Source organism: Hylobates moloch, unplaced genomic scaffold, assembly GCF_009828535.3.
Source record: "Hylobates moloch isolate HMO894 unplaced genomic scaffold, HMol_V3 SCAFFOLD_2, whole genome shotgun sequence".
In the NCBI taxonomy this organism is placed as follows: Eukaryota; Metazoa; Chordata; class Mammalia; order Primates; family Hylobatidae; genus Hylobates; species Hylobates moloch.
The window spans coordinates 103,013,471-103,032,718 of NW_026652277.1; positions in this window are offsets into that span (position 1 = coordinate 103,013,471).

Below are 19,248 nucleotides of genomic sequence, written 5' to 3' on the forward strand. Positions count from 1 at the left end.
GTGGTGTTGACCTATTTCCTCCTGTCAGGTGGGTGTAGTACTTTCCATGATCATTATATTTATCTAGATTTTCCTTGCCTCTCTCGTTAGACACTAAGCCTCTGAAGACAAGGAAATTTTAAACTAGTGCAACAATACAACTTAAAAACAATCTTAAATACAATTTACTTCCTAAAGTCTAGGGAACTTTAATGTTTGTGGGACTACCACTTTGATCTATTTGCAAATAAATTTCTGACAACTCATTCTCCCCCATACACCATTCCCCTACATCTGCCACAATTCTTTCCTGTAATATTCTCTTTGCCCATTATTTTATGTTCTCTTTGTGATGTATTTGGAGCTTATGGACCATCAACTATTGTAAGTTAGACATTCTATCTGTGTCATAAGCCTTTCAACCTAAAAATGCTACTGAAATCCAGAAATTATTCCTAAAATCAAGTTTAAAAAGTAAAGTCAATACAGAATGATCCAAACACTCATGGTGGGGGTGGGGGGTCCAATTAATTCTCAGCCTTAAGACATGTATTTTGAATCATCCATAAATTCTTTACAACAAAAAGATTGCACTTACCCAGCTTCTATTAACAAGTGTGAATAAATAGAGAGTGGGAGTTTGGAATTCCAGAGCTGAAAGGGAATTTGAGACCTCTCTTAACTCCTTCCCTCCAGCCAGAAACTAATTCTTACTAGATAGGTGGGCATATGTCTTATTTTTTGAGTATATGCAACTCTTGCAACACTTACTAATGTTTACTAAATATTCAGCTACAACATTTACAGTGGAGAAAGCTGACAAACACTACCACAGCCAGATAATCAAAGGCCACATCGATGGTGGTAAGTCATGTTGATTACATGTATCCTTGCCTTGATATGATGTATTGAGAAGGCACTTTACATGTGTGGTATTCCTCCCCATAACCCACAGTCCTAAGAGAAAAACATCAGACAAACATCAGTTGAGAAACTTTTTACAAAATACCTAGAATTTTGGGACTAGTACTCTCCAAAACTGTCAAGGGCATCAAAAACAAGAAAGTCTGAGAAACTGTCACAGCCCAGTCAAGTCTAAGGAGACATGACAACTAAATGTAATGTGTTGCTTCAAATGGGATTCTGGAACAGAAAATGGTCGTTAGGGAGAAAGTACCAAAATCTGAATGAAGTCTAGATTTTAGTTAATGTAGCAATATTGGTTCATTGGTTGTGATAAGTGTACCATACTAATATGTTAATAATAGTAAAAACCAAATACAGTGTATGTGAGAACTCACTGTACTATCCTTGTAACTTTTCTGTAAAAAAAATTTTTTAATTAAAAATTTATTTAGACATGAAAAAATTGTGCAGCTACAGCAATGTTCTTTTTCATTTAGACAAAAGAATACCTTGCTGTAAGCAAAGATGCATGTTTGTCCTGTTTTACTCTAATGACCAAAGCTGTTACATAATTCTTGATTATAATAAATGTTAGTATTAGGGTTGGTTATCTGTATGGACATTTGAAAATCCAGAGGATTTAATCAGCAGTCCCGCCTTTTAAAACTAAACCAATGGCTTCTTATCCTTTGGCCATTTCTGTTAAATTGAGAGTCCAGTTATAAAGAAAAATGTCTTGTTCATGCTCAATTTATTTCAGAGAGAGTTAACATCAATAGGAAGGATAACTATTTCCAAAAATTTTAGGAAACAATATTGCTATGGTCATTTAACATAGGCCAGGGATCCTAACACGTCTTAAAGTGGTGTCCTAAAAATAGCACACTAATTTTTTGTATAACCAGAGCCATGGTTCTATTTTATTTTATATTCTAAACTCCCTCTTTAAGAATCTTGCCATTCTATTTTTAAAGTCTTATATAGAGCAAATATTTCCGACTTTGATCATGTCTTATTCCAAGAATGCATATAGTTTATGCCAGCCTGGGTCATCATTCTTTCTCTGAACAAATAATGTAAAGATAATAATAGTTATATTGTATGTCTCTATAACTATATTATTTATTTTTTTGGATTGTTTTTAAATTTTTAACTCAAACAAATAATATAGAAACACTTTCAATGCTTTGTATAAAATTTTCTGTGACTCAGAACTACATAAAGCCATTTATTTGACCTTCACAATGAGGTGGAGTTGATATTGTAAGGTTAATGAGGCAATTATTCTTATACAGAACATCAGTCATAAAGGCACAGTTTCTTCCTCCCTTTAATATGCACATTAATTAAAATAATTCTTTCTTTGCTATTTGCATTGATAAGTAATCAATGAGGTAAGGAATAATTAACATTCTAATTATCTCCTATGCAATTTCGGGCCTTAAGTTTCATGGTATAAAACTTTTTGTGGAAAAATATGTACTTTCAGACATTCCTTGTTTTTTTTGTGTGTGTGTGTCTCTCTTTCTATTTATTACAGAGGCAGAAACACGTGGTGTTGCTGTGACTATCAGTTATTTGGGGAGAACTTACACTGAAAGTGTTTCTAGAATCAGACTTTGACTATTACCCCAAGTGCAACTCTGTTGGTTAGCTGTTACAGTTAATCAGAAACTAATAGTTAAAAGTTATTTAGTGAGTTTTCCTTTAGGTTGGTCTATAGAATCTATTTTAGGACACAGTAAAAATTACTTTTTATGTATAAATATGCTTACCATAACACAGATTTTAATGTTTTTACTCACATAAAATAAATCTACCATAAGAACAAACAAATCTGATCTATGAGTACATAAAATTATTTTCTTTAAAAATATAAAAATAAAAAAAACAGAAGCTACTTAATGAGGTTTTTTTTTGAGTTTTTGTTTTGTTTTTTAGACAAAGCCTCACTTTGTTGCCCAGGCAAACAGTGCAGTAGAGTGCAGTGGTGTGATCTTGGCTCGCTGCAACCCCCACCTCCCAGGTTTAAGCAATTCTTCTGCCTCAACCGCCCGAGTAGCTGGGATTACAAGTGTGCACCACCACACCTGGCTAATTTTTGTATTTTTAGTTTCACTACGTTGGCCAGGCTGGTCTTGAACGTCTGATCTCAATTGATCCACTTGCCCCAGCCTCCCAAACTGTTGGGATTACAGGTGTGAGCCACCATGCCCAGCCTTGAATGTTGAATTAAATATTACTTGGCTCATGCGCAGTAACTTGCCATGCTATATGTAAATTAAATTTAATTACAGTTTAAATATACTTACCTGTTTTGTAGCTATATTTAGAAATAGATACTTGTACACACATATTGAAGACAAAATATAATTGCATGTTGTAAAACTAAAAATGTATCTGCTTCTAACTAACAAGAATGGAATAATTTTTCTCAGGTTGACTTTTTTTCATGTGAAAGGTAAAGAAAAACTAGGGACCCCAATTCACTATGCCAAAAAAAAAAATTAAGATGAAAGCTGAGTCATGCAAGAAACTGCCTTTCCTTTTGTTCCTAAGCAGATAGCTACAGATAAAAGGTTAAATATCTCCACAGGTAGCTGCTCTATGTTCATCTTCTCTTATACAAAGTACAGATTTACTGAGCACAACATGAATACATAACTGACTATTCTCCTTCCTGTTCTGTTTCCCTTGTAATATGTGGATTATGATACCCTCCCTCTTTCCTCTTCACCCATTTTTCCCTGTAAATATTGAATCCCTCAAAATCAATTTTGGAGAAAGGCACAGATCACAGACTTTCTGTGATTCCATGATATGTTTTCTTCTGGGCATGTCCTTAACCTTGGAAAAATAAACTTCTAAATTTATTGAGACTTTCTCAGATAACTTTTGGTTTTCTAATTGGTGACCAATGGAAGGAACTCTGAATGGAGGTGGCCCTGACCTTTGACACATCTCCTATGGGAGCTTGGTACCATCCTGGACTATCTTTATGGCTCAAACCAATAAGACAATTTGCTGAGGCCTGGGAGCATTCCCCTCCAGAGAATCCCTAATCTGCTAAAATCTGGTTGAGATCTAAGGTTTACTTTGCTGTAGAACTCCTTTTCTGGAGTTTTACCGACTTCCACCACGGAAGGCAGGTTTTCCTTCTTCTAGGATGATGAGGGCAGACAACTTCTTTCTGGAGTTTCAGCTCACTTCCAACAGGATACGCAAGTTTGAGTTTTCTGATGCTTCTGAGGTGGTAGAGAGCAGTATTAAGCCTGGGCCCTATTCCTAGGTAAGTTGCTAAATTGGGGTTTTATCTTAAAAATCGTCCTTAATGACTAAAAGTTAACAACCAGCTGACATTAATTTCTTTTTACCATTAGAGTGCTTAGTAATTGTGTTGTTTGTTTTTTGTTGTTGTTGTTTTGACTTTTCTCCCATCAGATTTGACCCACTCTACCCAGCTTTGTCAAATACAAATGAGAATTCAAAATTATGAGGAACAAGGCCTCTGAACTAACTAAAATTCCCCACAACTTCAAAAAGAAAGATAAAACCACACACTTGATTTCTCTGTTCACTTTCTTTCTTAAAAATTGTTCTTTCATTTATTTCTTTCAACCACACTATTTCTCTTCTCCTTTTGCCATCTTCAGTACTGAGGAAAAAAAAAACCCTAGAGAAGACATCTAATGACTCAGACCCCTTAAACAACTCTGAATAAATGTACCACTCATCTCTTTTGGAGATGTTCTGCTTTCTTTGTGGAGTTTCAAGAATCACGGGTAGAGTCTTCTCAGGTCTACAGCTCTGCTTTCTTGCATCATATTACTTGATTTATTTGGCTTTTGGTGGTACCAAAGAATACTTTGTACTATGAGAGCATTTGATCTTGCTGTGTGTAATGGTGGATGAGAGCTACAACGTTAGGGGGTGACTGCAAAGAGTTTATAGGAAATGGTCATTACTACAGGGACCTACTTGTTTATTTGCACATTTGAATAAGAAAGTCATGGTTTAATCCCTAAAAACTGCATGCTTTCTTGGCCCTGTTCCTTAAAAGGCTCCACCCTAAAGCCAGTAATCTAATCAAGCCAAATTAAAAGGATCACCTGTCAAAATCAATCACTTTAATTAAATACTTTGTAAAGGAAATTTACAACTTTAAAGGAAATCACATTTTGTAAGGGCATCTCTGTCTCCCCAAAACCACTAGGAAGTTTAGGGGAAAGATTATAGCTTAAAGTTACATAACAGACCTTGACCTTGCTTAGATCGATCTGTCTGTGCCATTGAGATGTACATTTTCTACCTCGTTTCACCTAAGTCATGCCTTTGGAGATGCAAACTGACAGTTGACTAGTTAACAATTGTTTAGGACATGGAACATATAATCAAGAGATTAATAGAAGGCAAGTAAAAAAACAGGCAAGTAAAAAAAAATTATAAATCTAAAATATCTGCTTCTCTCTAGGTCTGTTATGTCTATATGTTTATATGTGTCATCTGGAGGTGATACTTTACTACCAAATTATATGAAAGAACTCTAAAAAATTTGCTTAAAAAAGTAAGCATTTATCAAACTAATAGAAACTAGCTTAGAGGCTTTTTAGTTCACATGACTTTTGTATTCTCTGGTAAGATTAATTTGATAAATTTAGTCTCAAAATTATCTCCAGTAATTTAAAATCTTAAAGCCATGTTATGTTAAATTAAATAATTCTAGGCTCTCAACTGAGAATTAGGGTTACTAAGAATTAGAATAGCAGGAGAATAAGATACGTTTTGGATGAAGTTTAAAAAAAAATGAGGATATGGCTTTTTCCTAAGAAAATGTATTTTTCTAGTTTAGAGGACTTTTCTACTTGTGTTGAAATAAAACCCACTGTTTGCATCCAACCTTTTTTTGTATACTAGTGAGTTTTGCTATCTCATGGCTAAAGTTCCAAAATAAAAGCTATGGGATCTTTGTTTGTATAAGTGTGTATGCATGCTTAGATGTGTTTATGTGTATGCATGTGTGTTTCGTTGTGTGTTGTGGCCACAAGGTACCAAACTGGCTTAAAACTAAAGGAGTATTCATAAAGTTAAGTAAATAAGCCCAGCTGCTTTTCAAGTTCATATGACTTAAATAATCTTTAAAAAAAAAAGCTTGCTTTAATATTGTTGGTAAAATAAAATTAGACATGTTTTCAGATTTGTCAGCATGCTTTATTGTTTAGATGTATTGATCAAATGGTTTTATAATTAAAATTTCTGCAAGATATTATAAGGTGTCAAAATTTAAAATTTTGCATAAACCCAGCCCAAAACAGAATGATCTTACTGTAATTTTTTGATAAATACGTTATCTAATATTGTTGATTTAATGAAAACAATTAAATCCTGAGTTATTGAAGGAAAAAAACCCAAAACATTTATTTAACCTTAAAATTCTTATTCAGGTAAACACCTGAAATTTGCAGGCTATAAAAATTGTTAATGAGGAAATAACTAAATAATTAATATCACAGTTTTCTTAAGTAATCTAAATAAACTATTAAAATTAATTAATTAAGTAAAGGTAAGGAAATAAATGCTTATAAAAAACTTGTCATATACTTTAGAATCCAAAGGTATATTAAATTAAATAATATATACCAACTAAATATCTGGGTCATTTCCAATTTAAAAAAAATTATATTATAGGAAAACGAGCTTCTAAAAAACTTGTACTAAAAGGTAATAATTTTTTTTATTTAAAGCCTTTTTAAGAAACAAGATAAAAAGAACCAGTAAATAACAGAGATGTAAAGAAAGTTCTAGACATAAAGAGGTATTTTGGTAAGAAAGGTTAAAAGGGAAATAATTCTCTATGAGAAAGAATCGTGTATGGTAACTTCTTTGTCACAAAATAAAATGGCTGGTTATTTAAGAAAGAGGGATGGTTATAATAAAACAGGAAGTCCAAGCATGTCATAAACAGTTTATGTAAGTCACAATAAAGTTTGTAAAAAGAGAATTTATGGAAAAAAAACTGCATTTGATCAAATTGGCTATAATTAAGAGGAAATTATAGTCTTTCAAGAGATTGGGTTTTGATATTTAAAATATTTTAATACTCTAAAAAATTGGCTAGAACAAGAAAATTTTCTGAAAGTATTGACTTAATAAAATTACAAGAGACTTTAATTTTGTAAACCAAAAGTTTAACTCCTATTACATCATGCTATTTTCATGTTTCTCTCCCCTTTGAGGAGACCTGAGATAAGAATTCTCTCTTTCAACTTTTTTGTCAGCTCCTGTAATTTTTTTTCCCTCAGGTTCCAACTGCTGTTGTGGCCTGATGATAAAAATGTTTTATCTTAAAGGTCTAAAGGAAATGTTTTCTTCCAATATAACATTCTGTGCTCCTGGCTTTTCTTAATATGTCTAAAATGTTCTATGAAACCAAAAACCTTCACTTATGACCCAGGACACATTCTCCCTATGTTTAATTAATTAAGTACCCTATTCATTTGTGACTTGCAGGTTATGTAAATAGAATCCTTGTGGAGGGAAAGCAATTGCAATGCAGGAAGTCTTTTTTTTTTTTTTTTTTTTTTGCGTTTTGGTAACTGGCCTAACAACTGGATTTTACATTTAATCAGAATAGTTTCTGTTTCATTGTTATTAAGTTTTTCATTTGCTTAGGAAAACAGATTTTAAATTTTTTTAAAATTAAGGTTATAACATCCATGTACTTTTTGTATTGCTTTTAAAGTCTTTGTGCTGTTAAGTTACAGGGCCTTGACTCCTGTGTCTAAAAATCCAAGTCCTGCTAAATCTGAAAGTGTGACAGTAGTTAAACCCTCATCTTCAGATCTGGGAGAAGATGACAATCAAAACAAAATGCATTACTGAGACATGGGGCCAGAATTAAAGCTATTAAACCCCTCTATGCCTAGGGACTACTGAGGAAGAGGTGTGCACATGAGACTGTAAGGGCCAATTTTAAAAGATAAAATTAGTTCAGAATTTCTTTGTAAATTAAACATTAATATCAAAGGCACACTGATGCATGACCAGTACCTGGGCCCCTAGGTCAGATTAACAAGGTTTTTCTGAAGCATTAACCTACTTTTAAATTAAAATATTATGCAAAGTTTTAAAAAGTTTTGTGAAAATTTTATCTTATGGTCAAGATGATTAAAATTTAGTTGATTTGCTTATAATGTTGAGAGACAGATTTAAGTCATCTTATGCTGTCTTTACCAGGGCTTATTGTTTAGAAAATTAAGTCTCTTCCCTCAAAGAATAAAGGTTTTTTTCTTTTGAAAATTTTGAGTTATTACTTTGGCTAAATGAATGAATTATTTTACAATGACCTGTGATCCTACTTTGTGATATCAAGTGTTTGACAAACTCTTTCAAAAATCAAATTGAATTCGGTCCCTTTAACCCCATTAATTTTTTGAGGTTAGGTCCTCTGTAGTCAAAAAGAGACATATTTGGCTTATTTGGTATAATAAAATCACACAGGTAGCATTGTCAAATAATAACCTTTCTATGGATTATATTTATTTACCATATTATTAGTGTGTGTTCCAAAATTATATGAGATTATGATTCTGATGTCTTAGCATATGTTATCAGTAGTCATAATTATTATGTAAAATTGCTGTATGCCACAGAAATAACCAAATTTCCTTGTTAATTGTGTCTTTTATCATGTCTGTCCTAAGGTTTTTGTCATCCACAAGTGATGTTTTACTTTGATCCTCTTATAGGACAGTTTATCATCACCTATAGAACTCTGCAGAGTACTCTTAAATAAAAGTTTCTGGTAACTTTAGAGCTTGTGCCACTGGAATAGAGAAAAACTTTCCAAACCCTCATGGAGAGCCCGTGTATTCATGAGGATTGTTGCTCCAATTGTTGTTCTGATTGAGCAGAACAGCAGTTAGTATGGGGTAAACTAACAGAAGACTGAAATTATCTTTTATGAATTTTTGTTTTAAACATTTGCTGATTCTTTTTTTGTTGTTTTTGAGTCAAGAAAATTTTTTCTTTTAAGCTATTTACAGCTTTTAACAATTGAGTAAATTATAATATAGTGAGCAAAATTTAAAACATAATTCCTTTCTTTCTATATAGTTTATCCAAAATTTGGAAAGTATTTGTGAGTTTTATTAATTTATGGCAATATAGTTATTTGCATAAGCTCAATAAGAATCTGCTTTCTTTTATAACAAGGAATAATTGGAGACACTGGTTATTTTACCAAGGCCTTGACTGGAATGATATATTTTCAGATAACTTTGAGAAAATGAAGCTGACATATAGCTTCAATAAAAGCCCTTTGGAAAGAAACTGGCCTCATACCTTATCTTTTTCAGGGTCCTGACCTGTGATAAGTAAAGAATGCCACTCTCTGATAGGCCCAGAAACCCCAAGTTTTATTGGGACTTTGAAAACAGAATTCAACTAATTCATACAGGTATCTACAAGCACAGATGAATCCTTGGCTGGGCCAAAGCTTTCTAAACAGGTCTAATCTTAGATTCCTTAAGGAAAAGGTTCTAGCAAAGACAATTGTTAAGAAAAAGAGAGAGCCTACCTGTTAAATGATTATTCTTATTGAACTTCATGCAAATAATCAAGTCAAATATAATAAGACTAAAACTTAGTTTACAAAGAAATTGCTCCAGCTATGATTTTGTCTTTAATAAAATTGAGAATTAGCTGGTTGTGGTGATGTGTGCCTGTAGTTCCACTACTCAGGAGGCTGAGGCAGGAAAATAACTTGAACCTGGGAGGTGGAGGTTGCAGGGGGCAGAGATTGTGCCACTGCACTCCAGACTGGGTGACAGAGCAAGGCTCCCTCTCAAAAAAAAAAAAATTGGGGAATTGGAGAGAGAGAAAAATTATGTTTCAAAATAAACTATAGTACAGCTGTTAATTGGATTCTAGCCTTGTACAATATTTTCCAACTTTTATTGTTTTCTACAATTGGGACTGAGTCCTAAAATTTTTCCTGGCTACAAGTCTCCAAAATAATGTTTTTAGTTTTTTTTTCTTCTTTATTATTTCCTTCCTTCTTTATTATTTTGCTTTTTTCCCATTTTTTTCCTGATTTGAAATCGCTAAAAATTAAGCTGTACTTTACTTAATGCCTTGAAAACTGAAGCTAAACACTTAAACTTTAGAAGAAAATGACAGCGATCTATTTACATACACGAACGATTTTATACCTGCCTGCGGAGGTATAGACTTCAGAATAATATGGCCTATATCAGTTTTCCAGGATTGTTTCCCCTTTTTGTTGTTGTTGTATATTATTTCCCCTTTTTTCCCCTCTGTTTTATTTCTCTCCTACTTTCTTGTCAAGAAGTGAAAGTGCAGGCTGCCCACATTCCTTTAGTCACGTTTCTCTCTCTGGGATATGAAACTTCACACCCTGCTAAAAATGAGCTTTTCTAACAATATGGGACCTATCTGTAACCACCCTATCTGAAGAGATCAGACAAAACCCAATACCAGAGATGAATTTTCTTCTAAAATGGTTTCTCTGAAAGATTTTAAAAAGGAAAGGCGGGGGAGGTAGAAATGTGAAAGGAGAGTAAAAACTTGGAACTCCAATTGATTATGCACAGAAGGAAAAAAATTAAGCTGAAAGTCAAGTCATGATGATAGCAGTGGCAGCCAGTCTGGAGTGGTCACTGCAAAGACACTGGCTGTAGTGGGGGAAGTGTGGCTGGGGCTGTGCACTCCACAGAGCCTGTGGGAGCCAGGAACAGGCAGTGATCCTCACCCCCTTCCAAGTTGGTGGGGCAGGGATCCCACTGTCCTGGCGTAGCTGTAGCCACCCAGCCATGGCTGCAGACCCAGGTATCTCTGCATCTGGTGGTCCTGGGAAGCCCTCCTGAAGGCTTGAAAGAGCCTGCTCCAGTTGCCTGGCCTCTCCCTGCTCCTGGTGCCCACTCCAATTTCAGAGCAAAGTTGTGGACGAGCCTGGGCACTGTCATGACCCAGCTGGTGTGCTTGTGTTTGGGGAAGTGCTGACAAGGCAGCCTTCTGCTGTTTCAGCCCCCTCCAGATATTGGGAGCCAGTGAGCATGGGAGGGAGGCTGAGGGGGGTGCTAAGGGTGGCTCATCATGGGCCTGTAGGCACCCCTCAGCACAGGGAGCCTGGGTGCTGTGGGAACCATGAATGGCAGGTTAATGGCAGAAGGATGCAGAGAGGCTCCTGGGAGGAAAGGGGCAGGTCCTCAGTAAAGCCCATCTTCAGGCATGGGACAGTCTGAAGTCAGGTGGGCAGGCTGCCAGTTCTGTGGACCGAAGTGAGAACTTACAGTGTTTTTCTGGGTTTGCACATGACTGCCTGTGGACAAATCAGCATGCACTTTCTCCCCTCTGAAGCCCACAAAAACCCTGGACTCAGCCAGACTTGGGCAGATGTCAGGACAACCTGCCTGTGGAGAGGAGCTTCCCACTGTGGGTCTCCTCTCTGCTGTGAGCTGGACTCTTATCAAGATGACCTGTCTGCAAAGGGGAACTAATCACTGTGGGTCTCTGCTGAGCTGTTCTGTCACTCAAAGCACCTTTTCACCTTGCTCACCCTCCACTTGCCTGCCTAACTTATTATTCCTGGGCATGGGACAAGAACTCGGGACCCACTGAATGGCAGGGCTGAAAAAGCCGTAACATAAACAGGGCTGAAACACACCCCCACTCACTACATTGCAGTGATGAGAAGGAGATGACAGAAGGAGAGAAGAGCTGCGGCCCTTCGGGGAGCCTAGGCCTAGGAGTTCCCTGAGCCAGGGCTGTGACACCTATTTTGGGGCTCTGTGGTTCCTGGCAACTCCAAGCTTCAGAGTGCCACCAAGTTCCATGGTGCCCCCAGTGGAAGCCGCTTATGGCACACCTCATCCAGCCACAGCCTTTCAGGGAGCCAGTGACCATGCTTGTGTGTGTAGCTGCCTGCCATGTGACAGCCAGCATGCCTGGCTCTGTGCAGTGGAAAGACCCCCATGCTTGCATACTCATGCATCCCTCTCCACTCTGCACCTGGCTTGCCCTTGGCAGGCATGGAGTCCAGGCCAGTAGCATGAGCCAAGCACAGCCTGCCAGGCCAAGTGGGTGGAATGAACCCAGCAGGCCTAAGCAAAACTTGGGCAAAGGTGACACTGGGCACAAAAGTTTTCAGCTGGTGAAACAACACCCCAAGGATCCTGTGACATTTTGTGGGGCTCATCTGGGATCTGTGGAAGCATGAGTAAAAGTAGACTTGCTGCTTTCTGTCCTTTTTTTGCAGTCTAAACTCCACAAAAGCCAAAATGAAAGAAAAATACTGGGCCTCCATCAGCCAGTAAAAACCAACTAGCATGGGCCAGCCATGGTGGCTCACACCCGTAATTCCAGCACTTTGGGAGGCCGAGGCAGGTGGATCACGAGGTCAGGAGTTCGAGACCAGTCTGGCCAACATAGCGAAACTTCATCTCTACTAAAAGTACAAAACATTAGCCAGGTGTGATGGTGTGCACCTGTAATCCCAGCTACTCTGGAGGCTGAGGCAGGAGAATCGCATGAACCCAAGAGTTGGAGGTTGCAGTAAGCCAAGATCACGCCATTGCACTTCCACCTGGGCAACAGTGTGAGAGTCCATCTCAAAAAAAAAAAAAAAAAAGCAACTAGCATGAATGCCAGACTTACATGGATGACAGGCTTGCTGGGGAGGACACTGTTGTCAATATCCCATCACCCTTGGGTGTTGGGAATGTTGACTTTGTTCCAATTCAGTTTCCTTTCACAGAGGTCTAGCCATTGCATGGGATCAGAAGGAGGTTCTGGGGTAACTCAGGGTATTTGGCTGAGGCTACAACTCAGTGTTATGCAAAGGGCCCTGGAGTAACTCAATTCCCACTGCCCACTAGGGTGTCAGCACCAGGACCTCCAGTCTTTCCCTCCCTCCTTCCCTCCCCTCCCTCCTTTCTCTCTTTCTCTCTCTTTCTTTCTTTTCTTTTTCTTTCTTTCATTTTTTCTTTCTTCTTTTCTCTTTTCTTTTCCTTTCTCTCTTTCTTTTCTTTCTTTTGTGGCTGTCATGCCTACTGTCTCTTCTTTATATACAATGTGAACGGTATCATTGCAAACCTCAGAGATAATATTACTGGGTAGAGTGAGCATTTGGCTTGGTCATCAAGAGTGTAAATTGGAACAATGGTTTCTGTCTATTCTTAGAAGCAAGGAGGATGTAACAATCGAGAGTTTTCTTTCCCCTGTTGAAGGAACCCATTTGCAAAGGGCAAGAAGCTTTTTCCTCCAGGCAGCTTCCCCTCCCCTGCACTTAAGTTGTTTTCTTCTCTTTCCTCTACCATGTCAGCAGTCAACAAAGTTCTATGAATACAGGGAGCTTTTCTATTGATTTTTCCTCTTGGGAGGCACCTTGTTAGGCCAGTTCCCCAGTGCCCAGGACTCCCTTTCTCTCCCTTGTTTGAGGAGGACCTGGTCCCACAATTTCAGCTGCTTACGATAAGAAAGCAAGTAAAGGGGCTGTCCCACCAGTTGCTGGCTGCAGTTTGGTGAGGGCCACCTGGGACCTATTGAGTCCATACACCCTCTGGAGGCAATTCCAAGCTTTGGGTTGAAGCCCTGGAAAGGAAAATTAGTCATGCAGGTTAGCATGACTGATTTCTGCCAATTAGGCCCTCTTGCTTCATGATTGGAGGTTATGCTCACATCCATGGCACAGATAAGGTCTAGGGAACTCAAAAATTTCTAGCAGCAGGAGGCTTAGGCTCTGCCTAGGTGATTGAAGATATTCCCACTAGCTATGCCTCATCGCTTCACGGGTGAAGGTCACACTTGTTCCCATGGTCAGCACCTGCAAATGTCACTGGGACTTGAAGCTATAAGATCAGAAGAAAGAAGGGGACACCTTTTTTTTCTCTCCCTCACATACCCCTGGTATTCACTAGAAAGAGAAAGAACAAAAGAGTGCCCTTTTTTCTCCTCTTTCCAGATGGGAAACCAACTATATTCAGCCTGCATTCCTCTGGAGTGCATCCTGAATCACTGGGACCTCTTTGACCCTCAGACTCTGGAAAGAGAAACAAATGCTTTTTTCCTCCTATGTCCTCTCTAACACATGGGTAACCAATCATCTTCAGCCTGCACTCCTCTAGAGTGTATCCTGAATCACTGAGACTCCTTTGACCCTCAGACTCTGTAGAAAATGCACCTCATATTCCTTTGCACAAAAGTGTGACTGAATTATGTTCTGCAGGAAGGAGAAGCATGGCTGAAGGAAGGAAGCATTAATTTCAATACATTCCTTCCCCAGATCTTTTCTTTAAATGTGAGGGCAAATGGTCTGATGTCCCATATGTCCAGGCTTTCTTTGCCTTGCAGGGTAGTCTGGACCTTTGCCAACATTGTAGGATTGATTCAGTCCTCCTGGCAGCCATCTCAGGAGATGCTGCAAGGGGCAATCCCAGGAGACTAGGCAAGCAAACCCCAGAGGTACCTCCAGCAGAGGAGTAAACTTCCTCCCCTCCTCCCTATCCAGGTTTTCTCTTGGACTTTCCCCATCCTAGAAATCCTCATTTTAGGCAGGTCCCCTCTCACTCCTTTCCCTAAAACAGATGTCTGGTGAATATGACCCCATTAAGGGCCAAGTCTCCTTTTCTCTACAGGACTTAACACAAATTAAGGGGAATCTTGGCAAGTTTTCAGACAACCCTGACAGGTATATAGAGGCTTTGCAGAATTTAACCTAAGTATTTCAGCTCTCCTGGGAGGATGTTATGTTAGTTTTTAATCAAACCCTGACTACCACGGAAAAGCAGGTCACCTTGCAAGAAGCAGAGAATTTTGGGGATGAGCTTTGTATCTCATATAGTGTCAGGGAAGAGGAGGAGCCTTATCCAAATGGAAAAATATCAGTACCATTGGAGGACCCTAAATGGGGCCCCAGTGGTGAAATGGGAGAATGGAAAAGGAAACACTTTCAGGCATGCACACTAGTGGGCTTACAAAGACTAGAACTAAGCCTCTCAATTAATTACTACAAGCCATCCTGGTAGACCAGGGATTAGATGAGAACCCCACTGCCTTCCTAGAAAGGCTAAGTGTGGCCTTGGTAAAGCACACCTCTCTATTTCCTGATCCAGTGAAGGGACAACTGATCCTGAAGGATAAGTTTATTGCTTGGGTAGCCTGTGATATCAGGAGGAAGCTGCAAAAACAGGCTACAACACCAGATAGCACTTTAGAGAACCTCCTGAAAGTGGCCAACTTGGTCTTTCACAATAGGGATTGGGAGGAAGTCCAAAAAATAGAAAGGAAATACAAGAAAAAGCCAGAGGCTCTAAGAGTGGCCTTGCAGGCTCACAAACCTCAGAGCCCCCAAGATATACCTGTCACCTGCAACAAATTGGGCAAGCCAGGGCAATTTAGGAAGGACTGCCCAGGCAACATAAAGAAGCCACCTCAACCCTATCCAATTTCTGACGGGGACCACTGGAGGGCAGACTGTCTACGGAGACACAGGTCACTGGGTCCAGAGCCAGCCTCCCAAACAGTCCAGCAGGACTGACAGGTTCCGGGGCTCCTCTCCCCAGCTCCACTGGTCCAGACTACCATTGCCATCCTGGGTCCCGGGGTGATTTTGGAAGTTGAAGGGAGGAAGGTGGACCTCTTCATAGTCACCAAAGCAGGCCTTTCTGTTCTCATCTCCAATCCAGGCCCACCTCCTCTCTTAGCATAACAGTGAGGGGTGCCTCAAGAAAGCCTTTAACCCGATATTTTTCCCAATCTCTTAGTTGTAGATGGGGAAACCTCTTGTTTACTCATGCTTTTTAAATAATGCCTGAAAGCCCAACTCTTGTTGGGCAGGGATAGCTTGGCTCCTATGGGAGCCACCATCCTTATGGCTCCAAGACAGAGTCTTTGTCTCCTCCTAGTGGAGACCAATATTAACCCAGAAGTTTGGGCACCTCAAGGGAAACTAGGCCAAGCCACAATCACCGCACTGGTCCAGATCCACTTTAAGGATCCTACCTCCTTTCCTAACCAGAGACACTATCCTCTAAAATAAGAAGTTAGAAAAGGACTAGAAGCCATCCTCAACAACTGGAGGATGCAGGACCTCCTCAAACCCCGCAACAGCATAATAACCCAATACTGGAGGGACAAAAACCCAACAGGGAATAGAGACTGGTCCAGGACCTCCACCTCATTAATGAAGCTGTGTTTCCAATTTATCTTGTGGTCCCCAATCCCTATACCCTTCTAACTCAAATAGCTGAGGGAACCAAATGGTTCACATTCCCGGACTAAAGGATTCCTTTTTCTGCATACCAGTTGTATTAGTTCATTCTCATGCTGCTAATAAAGACATACTTGATACTGGGTAATTTATAAAGAAAAAGAAGTTCAATGAACACACAGTTCCACGTGGCTGGGGAGGCCTCACAATCACTGTGGAAGGCAAAAGCCATGTCTTACATGGCGGCAGGCAAGACAGAATGAAAGCCAAGTGAAAGGGGAAACCCCTTATAAAACCATCAGATCTTGTGAGACTTATTCACTACCATAAGGACGGTAGGGGGGAAACCACCCCCATGATTCAATTATCTCCCACTGGGTCCCTCCCATAACACATGGGAATTATGGAAGCTACATTTCAAGATGAGATGTGCATGGAGACATAGCCAAACCATATTACCATTACATCCTGTATTAGTCCATTGTCACGCTTCTATGAAGAACTGCCCAAGACTGGGCAATTTATAACGGAAAGAGGTTTAATTGACTCACAGTTCTGCATGGCTTGGGAAACCACAGGAAACTTACAATCATGGCAGAAGGCACCTCTTCACAGGGTAGCAGAAGAGAGAATGAGTGCCCAGTGAAGAAGAAAGCCCCTTATAAAACCATCAGATCTAGTGAGAACTAACTCACTATCACAAGAACAGGATGGGGAAACTGGCCCCAGCATTCAATTATCTCCACCTGATCCCCGCCACAACACATAGGGATTATGGGAACTACAATTCAAGGTGAGATTTGTGTGGGAACACAGCCAAATCATATCATTCTACCCCTGGCCCCTCCCAAATCTCAGGTCTTCACAATTCAAAATACAACCACGCCTTTCCCATGGTCCACCAAAGTCTTAACTCACTCCAGCATTAACTCAAAAGTTCAAGTCTAAAGTCCCATCTGAGACAAAGCTAGTTACTTCCACTTATCAGCCTGTAAAATCAAAGGCAAGTTAGTTACTTCCCAGATACAGTGGGGTTACAGGCATTAGGTAAATACACCCATTCCAAATATGAAAAATTGTCCACAATGAAGGGGCTACAGGCCTCATGCAAGTACAAAATACAATAGGGCAGTCACTAAACCTCCCGCTTCCAATTTACTGTATTAGTCCATTCTTACACTGCTGTAAAGGAGTTCCTGAGACTGGGTAACTTACAGAAGGAAGTTTAATTGCCTCACGGTTCCATATGGCTGGGGAGACCTCAGGAAACTTGTAAGTATGGCAGAAAGCAACCCTTCACAGGATGACAGGAGAGAGAAAGAATGCCTAGTGAAGGAGGAATTCCATTATAAAACCATCAGATTTCATGAGAACTAACTCACTCTCACAAGATCATTATGAGGTAACCACTGCCATGAAAGAGTTATCTCCAACTGATCCCTCTCACCACACATGGGGATAATGGGAACTACAATTCAAGATGAGTTTTGGGTGGGAACACAGCCAAATCATATCACACCCTGACTCCCAGTATTTGTTTGCATTTCAGAATCCCTCCAACCAAGACACCCAGTTAATCTGGACTGTGTTAACTCAGGGATTCTGAGATGGCCTCCACCTGTTTGGGCAGGCATCATTAAATGATCTCTCTTGAGTCCCTTAATCATCAGGTTAAAGTTGTACAATATGTAGATGGCATTCTCCTTTGTGCCCCAGCTGAGGAAATCTCTCAGGAAGGCAGTAACGCTCTTCTTATTTTCTCATTAACAGAGTCTATAAGGTCTCAAAATCTAAGGCTTGGTTCTGTCAGGCTTTCAGTGAAGTACCTAGGTCTAGTCTTGTTAGAGGGAACCAGGGCACTAGGTGAAGAAAGGATCAAGCCTATCTCCTCCTTTTTCCTCCCCCAAACCATCAAGCAATTGAGGGGATTCTAGGGTATTACAGGATTCTGCTGGCTATGGATATGTGGGTACAGTGAAATAGCTCATCCCCTATATCATCTAATAAAGGTGACTCAGGCAGCTAAGACCCATTCTCTAACTTGGGAACCAGAGGCTAAAAGGGCCTTTGATCAATTAAGACAGATTTTGCTTGATAAACCAGCTAGTCTTCCCAATGGGGAGATGTTCAATCTTTATGTCTCAGAAAGGAAGGGAATCACCCTGGGAGTTCTAACCCAGGCCCGAGGCCTAGCTCAGCAGCCTGTAGGCTACCTAAGCAAGGAGCTTGATTTGGTAGCTAAAGGATGGCCAGCCTTCCTCAGGCAGTTGCAACAGTAGCTTTGCTGGTACCAGAGGCTATAAGTTAACAATGGGGAATAACTTAACCATTTATACCCCACATAATGTGACAGAACTGTTGTCTTAGGGGAGTCTCTGGCTAATGAACAACTGTCTCCTCAAATATCAAGCTTTGCTATTAGAGGGATCTGCAGTCCAGTTAAGAACCTGCCCCTCCCAGCTCACGCCTGTAATCCCAGAACTTTGGGAGGCCAAGATGCGCCTGAGGTTGGGAGTTTGAGACCAGCCTGACCAACATGAAGAAACCCCATCCCTACTAAAAATACAAAAATTAGCCAGGCATAGTGGCATATGCCTGTAATCCCAGCTACTCAGGAGGCTGAGGCAGGAGAATCTCTTGAACCCGGGAGGAAGAGGTTGTGGTGAGCCTAGATTCCGCCATTGCTCTCCAGCCTGGGCAACAAGAGCAAAACTCTGTCTCAAAAAAACAAACAGACAAACAAACCTGTCCCTCCCTAAACCCAGCCACCTTCCTCCAAGAGAAAGCTGAGGAGCTTGCAAATGGCTGCAAACAGGCAATAGTGCAAGACTATGTGGCCAGAGAGGACCTCAAAGAAATCCCCTTAGAGAACACAGACTAGATTCCCTTTATGGACAGAAGTTCCTTTGTAGAGCAAGGGATCTGTAAGGCAGGGTATGCAACGGCCACCCTCAGTGACATTATTGACAGCACACCTCTCTCCGTGGACAGAAATGTTCAACTAGCTAAGCTAATTGCCTTCATGAGGGCACTTGAATTAAGCAAAGGGAAACCAGTTAACATTTATACTGATTCTAAATATGCTTTTCTAGTCCTCCATGCCCATGCCACTATCTGGAAAGAAGAATTTCCTCATA